Raw genomic sequence first — 17,382 nt, 5'->3', positions numbered from 1 at the left:
CCCTGATGACAGATTCCTAACAGGGCTGCTGTGTGTGGCCCTAAGTAGGGCACTATCCTGTTAGCTCTCTGACTTCTCTGAGTTCAGGATCTCATTTCAGGCAACCTGTTCTTTCTGCATTATAACTTCATCTATCCTGAATGGTTTGTTAAAATGCAAACCTTTTTATTCTTTCATTTATTTTAAAAATTTAGTGAGCATTTACTGTATACCTGCTGTCAACACATCTTACACCTTCTATAGTAATGAATACCATGTTGCACTGTTATTAAATATGTAAAAAAAAAAAAAAGGAAAACAAATTTCTGAAGGGAAGAACTGAGTTTAGGCCAATTTTCTTTAATCTTGAAGTCATACACATTCCCCACCCAGAATATGTGATCAATGAGTTTTCCTTACCTTGAGTTCCATTATTTAAGGCAGAGAGTATTAAATTGGTTCAGAGAACAAGGTAGATTTTTGAAAGACAGAGTAGTATAGGGGAATTACTTTGTATCAAGAAGGATGGATGGGATTTGCATTAAATCAGAGCAGAGGCTAGGAAATCAGAGGTGGAGAGAACTGTATATGCAGAGAAACAGATGTACCTGAGCATCATATGCTTGAGATCAACAGGATTGATCCCCTTTGGTACTGGTGTACCTCATTTTTTAAAAATTTTTTAATGTTTATTTATTTTTGAGAGAGAGAGAGGGAGGGAGGGAGAGAGAGGGCAAGCAGGGGAGGGGCAGAGAAAGAGGGAGACACAGAATCCGAAGCAGGCTCCAGACTCCATGCTGTCAGCACAGAGCCCTACGCGGGGCTTGAACTCATGAACCACGAGATTGTGACCTGAGTCAAAACCCACCATTTAGCCAAACTGAGCCACCCAGGAACCCCCTGATGTACCTTATTTTACTTTCTTCTCCTCTTTTCAACCAAAGTTCCAGTTCTAATCTCATTATTTCTCCTCGATACTGCAAAAGAAGGAAGAGAGGGAGGAATTCAAGAGAACTGGCCAGAGAGCACTGTTTTTCATCAAATGTAGGTATCCCACACTATCTGATAGTAGAGATTTCCTGCAAAATCTTCCATAAGCCAAAATGGCATAAAGCAAGGGAGTAATTACCATTAATTTATATGGAAAAATTTTAGCATTACCAGACCCAAAAAATAACCGGTCTTAGGTTTTTCTGATACCTTAAGACACAGCTTGATAACGGATGCACAAAATAAATTGAGATAAAGCACAGATGCTCACAGACACAGTTCAAAGGTCTGGTGGCTTGATGCTGAGATGCTGAGTGTGGTTCCTGGGGAAGGAACTTGGCAGTGCAGCTTGGGGTGTGCTTCCTCCATAATGGTTCACTGCAAAACAAATGCTGAACACCATTTTCAATTTTCTTTCTTGGTGAAAGTGAAAATCCTCTTCGAATTTCTTTCAGTTACCAAAAACAGATACTAACGTAGGCCTCTCATAAAACTAATGTGACATAAAGTACACTGTCAAAAGGTGGGGGGTACCTGTTCATCCATCCACTCATCCATAAATCCATCCATTTTCCCCATCACATTGTTTATTCATGAAGTCATCCTTATATGATTTAATCTATTTTAATCAATCCAATAAAAAGGGCAATGATACCTAATTCAGAAAAAAGGAATGTTTTATAGCCAAAATGTGAATTGAGAATTGGAAAATAAAATTAGCCAGACAATAAAAGATTGGGAAAAAGGTTATAGGCCAGCCAGTAAATGATTCTACCTATGGCAAGGACAATGAGCATATTGAAGGATTTGTAAATAGGTATAATAATTAGTGCCAGATCATTCTCTTCACAGTGAGAAGGATAAGATTTCCAAACACTCTGTAAGACATCGCTGCCAGAGCAGAGCTTGCCTACATCTTCATTAGGCATTACTGATTTCCAGACCCCAAGTTTTACCTGGGAACAGAATCCATCATTATAGTGGGTCATTCAGACCCTCTTTTATGAATAAAGAGCCTATTACCTAGCTACTGAATGTTCCACTGGCAGATAGTTCTCAGCGGTAGGTCCTCTTTGGGAAGTGTCTCGGCTGAAGATAACTGCCTTGCCCAACTGGAGCAACCTGTAACCAGTGTTCAGTTGACACAGTGTTATAAAGGTCTGTCTCTCCACTCCAGCTTTCAGGTTTCAGAGCCCATCATGAAGTCATTGAAATCCTCTGTTGAGACCGTCGTGCACTTGACTTCTCCATCTATCCAATTCTGCTTCCTCTCCTATCCTTCCACTGATGATCCCAAGAGTGCTCCATAACATTCGTGCAACATCAGTCTCCATCTTACGGAATGAAACCTGCAATAGAAATGAAACAGATAGGTGGGTTATCCAAGGGAAGCTCAGACAGATGCACGTTATCTGTTGAGAAACCATGGTCCCATCCTGCCCATGTAGGAAGTGATTCATGATTCTCTGAGGTCGATCTAGTGTAAGGCACGCTAGCAAAAAGCTTCACTAACAGCTGAGCCACAGCCAGAAGCCCGGACAATCAGCATATCAAGGTCAAGGTGAGCCTTCTGCATTGCTTTATCTAGTGTCTTCAGTTTACTGATGAGGAAACTAAAGTCTGTAGGAAATGCACTGATAAGGCAAGAAAATATATCCTGTCATTGGTTTTATGGGTTTTCAAAGTATCTTTTTGTTTCATGTGGAGTCAGTAGGCAATTCTTACTCTTAGGATCGCAGGAACAAGGGGGAGTCTGAGAATAAGGGCTTGAGTAACACTAGGGTCTTCATGGCTTCATCAGTAGGAGATTAGCAAAGGCAGTTCTCCCTGTTTGGTATCTTAGCCTGGGTGATATAGGAAGTTATATAATTTTTTTCACGTATTTAAGGCTTATTCTATAACATATACTGTGATCTGCTACCTATCCATGTATTCCTGTCCCAATGCATCCATCCTTCCACTTACTTCTACATCTCCTAGATATGAATATGGGCAGTGACTTGAATTCCCATGAATCTCTTCTTGCTACCACACTCTTTCCCATCTTTTTTTCTCTACACCTATGTTATTAACAGCTCTTTAGGTTATTTTGTACAATTTGTTAAAAGATTAAACAAGATAAAGATGAAGAGTAGGATCTAGGGATTCCAATCTAGAGCTTGTGACACCAGTAAATAAATGTGTAAACCAAACCACACGTATAACTAAGTAGTTGGGAAAGGGAGGATTTGATTTAAAAAAAGAAAAAAGAAATACTGCAATTTTACATATGCAGATGGACATAGAAGGTGAGACATATTGTAAATCATTTAAAATTTTTAAATTTCAGGTTAAAAATTATAAACTTAATTCAGTATCCAAAGGGAGCCAATAAATGTTTCTGAAGATCATTAAAATCTGGTGGTGGTGGTGTGAAATATTAGAGATGGGAAAGATTGGAGGTGAAAAGCCAGCTAAGGAGACTGTTGCTGGTGTTTAGGAAAGAATCCATGGGTAACCACAGAGGAAATAGAAAGAGGAAATGATATTAGAGGTGGTGGAAAGATTGATTTTAAAGGAGGTGAAATGGTGCTGTGAAAAGCAGATAGAGGTTTGTGACATAGGTCCGTTATTTTTGTTTGATATGAATTTAACATCTAAATCACATTTTCCTTAAGGGATGGATGTATATGACCTAATTCATATGGGAAGTACTGCTACTGTGCAAATCCTAGTTCTACTACTATGATTTGGAGAGGGGAGCAGTAGTGGTCTAGAACCACCTCGACATGTCTCACTTAGATGAATAGGTTGATGGAAGGGCCTTTTCCTGAAATGAGAAAACTGAGAAGACTAGAATCTTAGCTCAGGCCACTATAACAAAATTCCATGACAGTCTTAAACAACAGACATTCATTTCTCACAGTTCTGGAGTCTGGGGAGTCCATGATCAAGGTGCCAGTTGATTCTGTTCTTGGTGAGGTTCCTTTTCTGGCTCCAAGATGGCTGCTTTCTTGCTGTGTCCTCACATGGCAGAGAGTGAGAGCTCTGGTCTGTCTTCCTCTTCTTATAAGGATGCTAATCTCATCATGGAGATCCAACCCTCACGACCTCATCTAAACCTAAATACTTCCCAAAGGCCCCACTTCTAAGTACCATCACATTGGGGGTTAGAGTTTCAACATGGGAATTTTGGGGAGACCCAAACATTCCATCTATAACAACCAGGATTGGGAAGTTACAATTCATCTTTGAACAAGTTGGTTTGGAGGTTTTTTGATAGCACCAAAATGGAGATGCCTAATTGTTGATTGGATACATGAGTGGAAATTAGAGAAGGAACTTATCACTAACGAGACAAATTTGGAAGATTCCCCCATGATGATAAATGAAACCATGAAAACTGACACAGAGAGGGAGCTAGCAGAATAAAAAGATGTGCCTCCTGAATACTGAATCTTATGAAACAATAAAGATTTTAGTTTGGGAAACAGGATGGGAGGTTGCAAGGAAGAAATATAATGAGCCTTTAGAGAGACTTTAATGGAACAGATAACATGAATCATGAAGAAGCACAGAGGTCATGGAAAGAATGCTTAAAAAGTATGATGTGTAAGTGTACTGGGTGATATAGGGGTGTTGGGGATATATACTGCATAGCAAAATTTCTAAAAGTGGTCTCATATGGAACACCAGCCTCATGAATTAGCTCCATGAAAGAAAGCTTATGTGGAAAGATACTTAGGCAATTGCTTCCAGCTCTGACATTCTTAGAGACTCATGAAGTAAATCACCTTATTAAAGGCTCTCAGAAATTTAGCAGTAGAGCATGTTGTTTTACTCAACATTTTAGAAATATATTAGAATAACAGACTCAGTTACCCATTTTCCTACTCAAATATCTTTAATCAAATTAGTGTCTTCAGGACAGAGTTTGGTGAATATGTGCCATATGTTCAAATCCCTCTGGAAGACAGAGAATAGACCAATGCATTGCCAGAGATCTCAAGGAAAATAATTAGAATGAATTGGTAGGAGGGAAATGAGATGGTAAGTGATAGAATTAAAGAGAGAGAGAAGTATGAGAGACAAATGTAAGCTTTTTTTTTATGGGAGGAAAAAATGGAGATCATTTGTAGGGATACTATGCTCAAAGGAACTTTATGGTTTACTTTTTATTTATGAAATAATCATGTACTCACAAGAAGAATATATGGGAAGTTCCCATATATCCTTTTCCCAATTTCCCCCAATGGTGGAATCTTGTGTAATTATGTACAGTATCAACACTAGGAATCTGTCATTGGTACAATTCACAGGATTTTCCTAATTATATATGCACTCCGTTGTGTATGTACATAGTTATATACAATTTTATCATGTGTGTAGGTTTGTGTAACCACCACCAACACAATCAAATCAAGATACAGAATTTTTCCACCATCATATGGCTTCTTTGCTTTATCTCTTTGTAGCTACATCCATCCATCTCCCACCCCTATCCTAAAGCCTGGCAACTAATCTTTTCTCCATCTCTATAATTTTGTTATTTCAAGAATGTTGTATAAATGGAATTATATAGTGTGTGCCATTTTGACATTGGCTTTTTTTCACTCAGCATAATTCCCCTGAGATGCCTCGTAGTTGTGATGTGTGTCAGTAGCTCTTACTTTTTTGTTGTTGAATCGTATTTAGGGGAAAGATGTACCACGGTGTCTCTAACCATTCACCTGTTGAAGAACATTTAGATTGTTTATAGGTTTTCCCTATTATGAATAAAGCTTCTATGAACATTCATGTCCAGAGTTTTGTATGAACATGTTTTCATTTCTCTAGGATAAATATCAGAGTGCAATTGCTGGGTTATATAATAGTTACATATTTAATTTTATAGGTAACTGCCAAACTGTTTTCCAGAGTGGTGGTACTCTGTTATATTCCTACTAACAATATATGAGTGATTCATTTGCCCTTCATTGTTGTCAGCATTGGTACTTTTTCTATTTTTTATTTTTGTCATTATGATGGGTGTGTAATGATATCTCATTGTGGCTTTAATTTGCATTTCCCTAATAGCTAATAATGTCAAACATCTTTTCATGTACTTATTCACCATCAGCATATCCTCTTTGGTGAAATATCTTCATGTCTTTTGTGCATTTTCTAACTGAATTGTTTTTGTTACCTTTTTTTCTCTTGAGTTTCAAGAATTCCCTTTATATTCTAAAAATTAATCCTTTGCAAGAAATGTGGTTTCATCTGCAAATATTTCCCCCCAGTAGCTTATCTCTTCATACTTTTATCAGGGTCTTTGAAGGGCAAATTTTAAAAATCTTGATATAGTCCAATTTATTGTATTTCTTTTTAGGGCTTATGCTTTTAGTGTCAAGTGTTAACATTTTTTTAAATCTAGCTATAGATCCTGATGATTTTATTCTATATTTATTTTTTTCTAAAAGTTTATAGTTTTACATTTTTCATGTGTGATTTGTTTTGAGTTAATTTGCATACAAGTTGTAAGTTTTGGGTCACGGGTTTTTGTTTGCTTGTGTGTTTTTGGTTTGCCTATGGATGTACAGTTGCTCCAGTACCATTTTTTGAAAAGGCTATTCTTTTGTGCCTTTGTCAAAAATCCATTGGGTAGTGGTGCCCGGGTGGCTCAGTCAGTTGAACGTCTGACTCTTGACTCTTGATTTCGGCTCAGATCATGATCTGAGGTTTGTGGGATTGAGCCTTGTATCAGGCTCTGAACTGAGCGTGGAGCCTACTTAAGATTTTCTCTTTCTCTCTCTCTCTGTCTGTCCCTCTACCCCACTCGTGTGCTCTCCCTCTCTCTAAAATAAAAACAAAACATCATTTGGGTATATTTATAGAGGGTCTATATTTGGGTTCTCTCTTCTGTTCCATTGCTTTGCCTTTTCCTTTGCCCATATCACACTGTCTTAATTACTGTGGCCATATAATAACCCTTAAAATTAGATAGTGTAATAACTTTATTCTTCTTTTTGAAAATTGTTTTACCTGTGTTAAGTCATTTGCATTTCCATATAAATTTTAGAGTAAGTTTTTCCATGTCTCTATCTACAAAAAAAAAAAAATAGATCTTTGTGGGATTTTGTTTGGAATTGCATTAAACCTATAGATAAATTTTGGAAGAATTGATGTCTTTGTTGGTTCTTCAAAGGAGTGTTTTTAAATATTTTGTTTTGAATTGGAAAATCTGTGGATTTAGCATAAGGGATTTAAAAAAATGAATATGTGTGGTTGAAGGTGGAATCATTGAGGAAACAGACTTGAGGATGAGGGCTCAGATAGAATGGCTCACCTGCAAACCTCAGACCCCAAAGTGATGTAAAATGGGAGACAGAGAACCCCAGGGAATTTCCCGACCAGCAGTGAGAAGGAGAAAGCCATGCCTCTGACTTTGAAGCCAGTGCTCTAGATCCAAAGAGAGATGAAACTCCTTCTGGAGAACCACATCCAGTTCTCACCTCCAATCCAATGAGAAGAGGAGATGAGAATTATTCTGGGAACCCATGTGGACCATGCTATACAGTGAAGAAGGGGCAGCCCCTCTGAGAGACAGAATGTTACAGAGAGAGAGGGAAATGTCTGGGAAGCTTGTTGCTGAGTAATAGAAGTTTGGGCGTGGCCTCAGGGGCTGCTCAGGGGTCCTTCTCTTCTAATATTTTGCCTGAAGCCTCTGTGAGGCAAGAGATCAGTCTTCCATCTTTGGGTCTCACCTGCTGCCTGTCTTTACTGCCTGAGTTCATGCCCCCTAATGCTGAGTAATCACACATTTGGCATGACGTCACACTTGTAGCCATTGTTCCTAAGTAGTGGCCCCCATCTATACTCACCTGGCTTTGCCCTACGCAAGCTGCTTAGTTTGTTGGCTCAACTACTGATATCTGGATAAGAGTAGCATACTGAAGAATTCTGCAGGCATAGCAGAAATAACTATAGTGGGAAACTGATTCAACCTAAGTGTAGACTTTCTGGTGAGAACTCTTACTGTTTGTTTGTTTGTTTGTTTTTTCATTTATACCTACTGCTTTGTTTACATCAAAGTCATAACCCTCCAACCCCCATCCTCAGTTATAGATTGCAATCTTCTGGTATCTGATTTTTCCCTGAGAAGTTTTTAAGCTTGATGCCACCAACTGTTCCTCCTCCTTCTGATATTCTGGTTTGTTGTTGTTGTTGTTGTTGTTGTTTAATGAGAAGTAAATCATAGCTTTTATGGCCTTAAATGTCTCTGTATATAAAGTAACCTTACTATGAGCAGCCCCAGTGTGAACAGACTCAGCTGAGTTTTGAAGTAAGGCACTCTGGTATGTAAATCACGGGTAAACCACTTCACACCTTTATAACCTTTGTCACTCTCTCTGAGACTCTGTTTTGTCATCTGTAAAGTGCAAACAAAAAAAACCTGCTTCATGGTATTGTTGATGGGGTTCAGTGAGCCGGTGTGATGGAAATATTCTAAAATCAGAGTGCACAACAGTGTGAGTGTTCTGGAAAGCACAGCATTGAATGCTTTAAAATGGTGATTGCATGTTATGTGAATTTTATCTTAGTTAAAAAGAAAAGTTTTATAAAAGTGCATAATGCAATACCACACACTTGGAATGTATCCAGTAGGTCCCATTCCCTTCTCATCAGGTAGAAAGTTGCAGCTCCTGACAGAAATCTTGGGACCTTTTGCTTTGCACCAAATGAGAATTGCTTAAAAGCAAGTTTTGAGACTCATAAGAGGACCAGTAGGGAAGTAAATGGGAGCAGAGTGGGAAAGATTTTTCCATGTCTGACCATCATCCCAACAGCCAGCCCCTCTCACACGCGAAGGGTCTAGAGGTATCTTTGGCTTGGATTTTCCCTGTCCTTTGTTCCCTCCCAGACTTGTTCCTGTCCTTAGGGTTCTTCCTCAGAGAGGGAAGGGTAAGGGCAACAGAGCAGGGCAGACTATGGCTTTCAGACTTTGGTCTCCTAAGAGCTCCAGAAGCAGCTGGAAGTTTTCATGTGGATGGTGATTGTTCACACTTAAATCCATAAAAAATAAAATAAAACTAAAGCGTGGGAGAGGAAGGGTCAGTGAAAATAAACATCTTTTCTGAAAGACATCCCACAGCTGCAGGCTGATGCAGCGCAGGGCCGAAGTTGGGGTTCTCCCAAAATGCATAGCTGTGGTCAGGAGAGAGAAAAGCAAACTCCTACCCATATGTCCCCACCCTTTCATGGTGGCCACAATCCAGAAATTAAAGAGGAATTTCCTTAGTATTCAAATTTGTCAAAGGAACTCCTTTCAAAGATGGGAGGTTACCAAAGCAAGTTTGGTTTGGCCGTGGAAATTGGAATCAGACAATATGTTGGGGTTCGGGGCCAGGAAGGTGTGTGTCTGAATACAGGTTCTACCATGTACCGATGACCCTGGTCAGATCACATGACCTCCCAAATCTTTAATGTCCCAGCCTCTGAAATGGGGTCATTATGTTTTAGCTTGATGTTTTCTTGAGAATATGAAAGATTCTGAATGTGAAGAACGTAGTAACATCTGCCCCCATATCCAGCCCGCTGATATTGTTGCCATTAGTTCAATCCTTTGACTTCCAGTCATCTTTTGGCACTCTGTATCAAGGGGATGTTCACAGTATGGCAGACTTATTTCCAATTGATGTTTATAGGTATTATTAGCCAAGACAGAGAAAGAGACATCTGATATCTGGCAGGAAATCAGATAAAAATACTTGCCATTTAAAGTTTGCAAATAAACCTCTGTGGAATAATAACCATGATAATAATAATTAGATTATTGTCAGTAAGAAGGTGGTACTTCACAATGCTTGTCATACTGCCCAGAGCTTTCATTTTCAAAGAGAAAGTGTCAGAATAAATTTGCCAATAGTTATTATAATGTACTTAAAACTAAGCCAGCCCCCACCTCAGTGATTTCATCAACAGCTCCCTTGAATATATTTCTGTGCTTCACCTTGAAAAGACAGATGGGATCCAAAGATTAAACTACAGGCTGTAGTCACCTTCAGTGATACCCATCCTGAATTGAGGACAATAGTCCAGACTCAGCATTACTCTAGAAATAGAAATCTCCCCACTGCAAAAGTGAAGACAAATTGATCTTTGATATTCAGGAAACCTGAAGAAGAACCCCAAATCTTAGAAGAGGTAAAAGCAAAACAGCTATGTGTAAGAACTGCCAAGCTGAGAGGTTGAGGAGGCAGGAAGTGGTGAGGAATCATGGCAGGGAGCTAGTGAGCCCAGGTGAGATCCTTAGGGATATATTCGTGAAAATCCAGTTCTGCTGGAGTGAGTCCTTTTAGAAGGTCTCTGTCCCAGACATCGGGGCTCACAGACTAACACTCTGAGCCTGATATTGGACTCAGAGCATCAATATAAATGTCCCCTTTCATGTCTCTACCCTCTAATGAGGGCTTAATGGCATCAGGCAATTAGGTGATGAGAACAAACACCATGTGCCCTGTTGGGGGTGCAGAGACGTGCCTTATGAATCTGCTACTGCCTTCCGACATAAATGAAGTTAACAATTTGATATGTGTTCTTCGAGATCTACGGTACAGTCTAAAATGTAAAAGAACTATGAAAGGCATTAAAATTCCTAGGGGTTCATCATGCCTCTTTACTAACAGACAGACCTTGGGCAAATGACTTCACCTTCCTATATCCTAAGTTCCTTATCTATAATGTGGGGTAATACTGCAATTCCTTAGTGATTTTGTGAAAAGTCAGTGAATGAATTGATCAATCCAGGTAAAGAGCGAGGGAGGCACTCAGCAAAGTATATACACACGGTGGCTATCTTCGCATGTAAGTATGCATATAACTCCATTATATTTAGCCACTTCATAAATTATATTTTAGGAAGAAGCATGGTTATCTAGCCAGTCTTATATTTATGGATATTGCCATTACTTCCATTTTTGTTTTTTTCAAGCAGTGCTAAAATACCCACTCATATCTTTATACCTTTACACATGTAATACACTTGTAATATGTGTCATCAACTTATCCTCTAAAGGTTCTTTGAGTCTTAGTGAGTGAGTGGAAGTTGTCTCATCCCACAAAGTCATGTTTGCAGGAGGAAGGACTGTCTTGAGGAGAGTTTTCTAGATCACAGAAGCAATGTATAGTATTTAAAACATGGAGATATATGATAACAAAGGAAGGCTTCACCGTTTATGAGCCTTGGAATGAAGACGATGAAGCAGGAAGGGTTGATGGGCCATGAAGAAATCAAGAATCTAAACTTTATCCACTCCCAGTTGCTAATGACTGCTAAGCTCTTGAAGAGCTGTGCCTTATCAAGTGATATGGGTTCTGTAGGGTAGTAGCAGCTGCCCACTAGAGGAAGGATTTCCCAAAACATAGAATACAAACCACTGTCGATATTAAAGATGATTGTTCCTGGAGTACGGCCACATGGCAGTAAGTATTCCAAGGTGTAAAGTATACATTTTTCATTATTCAGTCCAACAGCTTTATTTGTTAATTTGTTTTTAACATCCATTAAAAGTTGCCATCCTCTCTTTAAACAACTGCATCAGGCTGAGTATATTCAGGAAGCTACAGTTTCTAACATTATTTTATAATTACTGTATTTCTTTTTACATGACCTTCCATTGGTAGCATTTGATACTGGTTTTTCTTGTATGAGAGAGGAATGCATTTCCTTTACAAACAAATTAAGATATAATTCAATTTTAATATTGGAATTTTGAGAAACACCCAGCTAGTCTGGGAGAAGTGTGAGGGATGGGTTGTGTGTAATTTCTCCTGTATATCAGCCAACCTTGATAACTGCAACTTTAGTTTACCTTTAAAATCATTGAGTGTAGCCAACTCTATGCCTGGGTCTTATTCAGACAATTATAGAAATTAAATCAGCTTAAAGCACATAAGACTCGAGTTGGGGTGTGGAGCTTACCACATGAAAGGGATTGTTCTCAAACCCTCTCCCACCAGTGTTGCTGTGACAGTGACCAGAGCCTCAGATAAAGCCAGCCTTACTTCTGGCAATTTATTTTAGAAGCCATTCCTAGACTAAGATGAAAATAACCAGAGATGTTTTGATCACTAATATCCTAAATCCAATTTGGGGAATGGTTTACAAAATTCAAAGGGTTTCACCCAGCCTCAATAAAAAGGTTTGAAAATTCATGTTTGCCAGTGCCCTTTGGAAAATAAACCCAAGGATAGTTTATTGCAATGGCAGTGCACTCCCAGCACAAACATGTAGTGGATGCTTGAAATTTGGAGATCAAATCCAAATTTTCAGAAGCACATCTTTTTTGTATTCTGAGAGGGAAAAAGTAAGCCCAGAATTGGCCTGATTTGACTGGTTAATTTTTTTTTTTTTCTGAATCCCATAAATGGAATGCATAGTTAGGAATTTTATGTTCACATAGTATTTATAGGTTATCTATGATTCCTTGAGATTTTGAAGAGTTATAGCCCTGTACTAGGCTTACTAAGATTTTTTTTTTTTCTTTAAATGCCGTATAAGCTGAAATCTATCCTGGAAAACTGGTGGGTATTAGATATTTTTTTAGGTCATAAGTTAAAAGATTCCTAATAGTCACAGACATTCTATGTCTAGGAATGTTTGTTAATTTGAGCCCCCCCCTCCCCTTCATGTGTATCTTTAATCTCCCTACCAGCTGTCTCCCATAAAAAGATATTTCTGTTTTTAGTTACAAATCTGTTTAGAGATAAAACTCACTCATAAATACACAACCACATGCAAAGATTTTTTTCTGCTGACAGTATAGAAATAACTCCAGATGAAAAATATTAAAGTTTGTTTAGAAATAGAAAATGCATTCTGCTTCCCTCAATGGAGGCCCATGTTTTGTAGATTTTCAGTGTCTTTTTGTGACTCTGAGTGAGCTTTTCTTGGAGAGCACAATCTTCTGTTAACTCTGTGATTTAGTTCTTCTTCAAACAGTCAAAATTGTTGGGTACATTCCTAACTGAGGAATTCACTCCTTGCAAAGGCAAGTATTGGTCACCTAAGGAAAAGAAAGAAAGCTAAGAAGTGGGTTCTGTGCATTGCCACAAATGTGCTTACTATTACTTGAAAGACTGATTCAACTCTTTGCTCTTGTTTGCTTGTGGGTTACGTTCTCATAAGCGGGTGAGAGCTTATGTATTCTTATTTGTTCCTTTTCTGTGTCTTTCAAAATCTACTGTATCTGCCATATAGTATTGGATCAGTGCTCAGATATATTTTGATGCTAATTAAACTGTTAGGATCTTGTTATGGAAGAAATTGTGCAAAAGCGAAAATGTAGGTATTGCTTCTTTCCCAGTGATTTAGAGCTTGGGACTCTCCCCCACATATTCATCACCAATTAACTCTGTTAAAGGGACCATTACAGTTCTTTTGTCTACTGGATTGGTTATTGTCTTAGCAAACCTGCCATAACCATGCCCTACCTCCTGTGGAAGCTCATTCAGTAACAACTGATACAATTTATGGCGACCATTCATTGAACAAGGAGAAATAAAAACAGATTGTTGCCTGTACTACATCAACCATGTAACATAAATAGTCGTAGCTCCATTTTATGGATGAGAACATTGAGGCTAGGGGAATTTAAATTACTCGGGTTCATAAGACAGACTATAGGCCTATTTGTCACCAAATCATCAGATATTCCGTGACACGAGGTTGCATCCTCTAAACAGAAGGATGGAAGGAGTAACTTCAAGTGACTTCTTGTATATTTCAAACTGTGTGGTGCTTATTTTACTAGCTTTCTCTCATCCTATCCTCACTGAAGTCTGATGAGGTCAGTATAAGTAGCCCCATTTAGAGTCAAGAAAACAAAGGCTGAGAAAATTATCTAAATTATCTAGGACATAGAACCAGCTCATGGTTATATGCTGCAGAGAACTCAACACTTTGGGTAATGGTTGAATTTTTCTTTAAAAAGCCCAGTCATTGGGGTGCCTGGGTGGCTCAGTCAGACGACCATCCAACTCTTGATTTTGGTTCAGGTCATGATCTCACAGTTGTGAGATCAAGCCCCACCTCAGGAGATTCTCTTCTCTTTCCCTCTGCCCCTCTCCCGCCCACCTCAGAAATTAAGTAAGTAAGTAAGTAAGTAAATAAATAAATAATTCCCAGGTATAGGAGAAGCCAGGTTTATCTATCCCAGGTTATGGGATTATTTCATTGAGCTCAATTCTTTTCCTAGTATTCAAAGACGCAACATGCCCTAAAGCATTAAGCCTGGTTTTAAAATATTTGCATACGGACTTCATGCTGTAGATTCAAATCAACAACTTCCTTCCAAATTACAGCAGTTGCTTGCTGTCAGAAGGCCACCTTGGGTGTGATGGTAGCTGCTGCAGAGGTCATGCTTTCTCCATCTACCCCAATAATGTTCTGTCTTCGAATCTGCTCATCTTACAAACTGTAAAACCAAGACCCTGGAGGGAAAGGCATTTGTTTAGAGGTTCCCTCCTGATAATTCCCTTATCCATCAGGATATACTAAGTCAGCAAATGAAAAAGCTCACCTTTCCCCCATTTTTTCCCACATCCAGTCAATTTTTCTTTAGGATCATTTCCTCATTTAATGAATGTTTTTTATCCTCGCTGTGATTTCTCTGTTTAAATGGTGTGTGTGTGTGTGTGTGTGTGTGTGTGTGTGTGTGTGTGTGTATGTGTATTGTTAGGGGGTGGTTAAGGTGTTTACATAAGAATAAAAATATATGTCTATAAAATTTTAAAATCTGGATCACTTCAACAACTACTTCAAAACATCCTAACTGGTGTTTTGTTTACTTGAGTCTACATTATCTTTTCTCCACCCTCACAGAGTCTGCCAGAGTGAGAGTGGCATTTCATAAATATAATCTGATTGTGCCAACACCTCCGTGTCTATCCTACACGTTCCAGTTTCTTGTGGCTAGGAGAGAAAGAAGAACCCTAGAACAAGGAAGGCTCTCTAGTGTCTGTTCCCAGCATCCCTGCCTGACCTTATTCTCCATCACCACCCTTTGAACTGCAAAGGCTCCAGCCACACTGAATTTCTGCATGCTTTCCACATACCCCAAAGTTGCTCCTGCAACTTTGCACATGCCATCCCCTCTCCTTGAATGCTCTTGCAGGGGCAGAATCATCTCAAAACTACGTCTCCTGATGCCCAGTGAGTGTTGCTTAACTATGGTGGTCCAAGCAATATTAAAAATGGAAGAGTCTGTTAAACAATGCTCTGTGTGTGCTAACCAGAGTTGGGAGCAGCCCAGGACCATTTGCCATTTCCAGAGTTAGATGCTGCAAGTGAAAAATGAGCTGACAAACTTAAAACTCTTTGCAGAAACCACTGGGGAGAGGATCTGGCAGCTGAGCAAGCCAGGTTAATACCTGAGTTCCAAGATGTTCCTGAGCACCCTTCAGTGTAGGGCTCTGCCACAAACAAAAGCCCCTGAGGTGGGCCCCAGGTGGGTGCCTTGCCCCGCTGCCACCTGACTGTGAGCAATAGGCAGCCTGATCCTTTTTGGCCTCGTCATCCACTAGGCCCTGGGGAATCACTTTTTTCTATTTTAGTATCTTAAAAAGCATCCATCGGGTCTGTCTCGAGACATTAGAGGGAATGAGAACAAAGGCTGGTAGCCAGACTTTGCCTCAAATCTGCTTTGCTTCACAAATGAAAATTCCTGTGACATCACTTTGTGGTAGTTTGTCAAGCTTTGGGTTTATGAAAATAATAGCTGATTAAGCTATTCACCATGTTGTCATGGAAAACAACAAAAATAACATTTATTACACTTCATAATCTGGGCACTTTACATATATTATCTTATTTATCCTTCATCTTTTAAAAAACACATTTAGTGTTTCCAGTTGAGGAGACCAGTGTTTAGAAATGGTTTGTATAATTTAATCAAGTCAGCCATTGGTATAGGCAGGGTTTGAACCCAGGTTACTGTGCTCCACATTCCCACTACATGAATCTTTGTGCCTCCATTGTAGTTTACTGTAACAAATTTAGAGCCTGAAAACTTTAGCCTTGCAGATCAGGGAGGCCGGAATATGAGCATTAAGATGATCGTAGATGTAATTCTGGCTATCCCAGGTGGCCTGGGAAGCTTGTCTGAGGTTCGGGTTTCTCATCTAGGCTGGCTTGTAAAGCAGAGGATTCCACTCTTTAATGGAACCCAATCAAAATAACCTCACCTGACGTGCCAGGGAGTAAAATCTTAAACACACTGGTGAGGTCCAATATTTTTCAAAGGCTTGGCAAGAGAAACAATATTCTTGGAATATGGCCTGGAGTTTATAGAGTCCACCTCTTCCTCTAAGGACTCTAAATCAACTCCGGATTAAGCCAGACCATCCACCATCAGCAGTGTACCTTCAGAGTATCATATTCTGTCCAACTGTCACCACCATGAGGTGCTCTGGAAGTCTTCCCCTGGCTCCCTCTGGGAAGTGAGTGAAGGGCAGGAACCGAGACTCTAATGACAGAGTTTGTAGTTGGGATGATGTCAGTGCATGCTACGTTACTTTTAGCTGACCAGAGTGTTTGGGTTGCATGCAATTCCCACCCCAGTTTGAGAATCAGAGATGGTTGTGATAATTCTGAACATTTGATTTCCTTGAAAACTTAAGGGTAATGGGAATGAAGACTGTGAATTGCATAATTGATGTGTTGTTGGATTTTTTTCACGTTGTGGCTGGAAAGTTAGAGATAAATGTGAGGTCAACATTAGCAAGTGTATGGAATCTTATTCCATTAAAAGTAAATGGATTTCCTCTGTCTCAAGTAGTATGTTAGGATCTAAGGATAATTGAATGCACAAAAACCAAACATGGCTCCCACTCTCATGGAGCTTGGAGTCTAGAGGAGGAGAAAGATGTTAATCCACAAATCACACTCATGAATGAATAATTATCAATTGAGGTAAGTGTGGTACGGAAAAGGAGTCAGGTTCTGTGGGGGCATAAGAGAAGAACATCTGGTTTGCACTAAGGGCTTTCCTGTGGAAATGACACATAAGTTAACAGGGAAATTAGGATGTTGAGGATGGTGGTGGGATAGGGCTCGTGCAGTGAGATTAATGGTGGGAAAAAACTGCATGTGCAGAGGGCTTGTCCCCAAAGCGAGTATGGTTCACTTGGAATACTGGGTGAAGGACATTGTAGTAGGAGCTTACAGAGTTAGGAGACAGTGCTGCTAAACAGACCTAAAGAAGAAGAAAGAAGCCAGAACCACATGGCCTTGTACATCAGGGGAAAGTTTGTCTTCATGCAAAGAGTGAAGATTATCATGACCATAAGAGCAGTGGGTCTCAAAGTGTGGTCCCCGACCAGCAGCATCAGCATCACCTGGAAATGTGTGGGGAAGGCCAGTCCTCAGGCTGCACCCCAGAACTACTGAATGAAAAA

The sequence above is a fragment of the Lynx canadensis genome, chromosome E2 (genome assembly GCF_007474595.2).
Source record: "Lynx canadensis isolate LIC74 chromosome E2, mLynCan4.pri.v2, whole genome shotgun sequence".
NCBI classification, from domain to species: Eukaryota; Metazoa; Chordata; class Mammalia; order Carnivora; family Felidae; genus Lynx; species Lynx canadensis.
Note: the sequence above shows the minus strand (reverse complement) of the source record.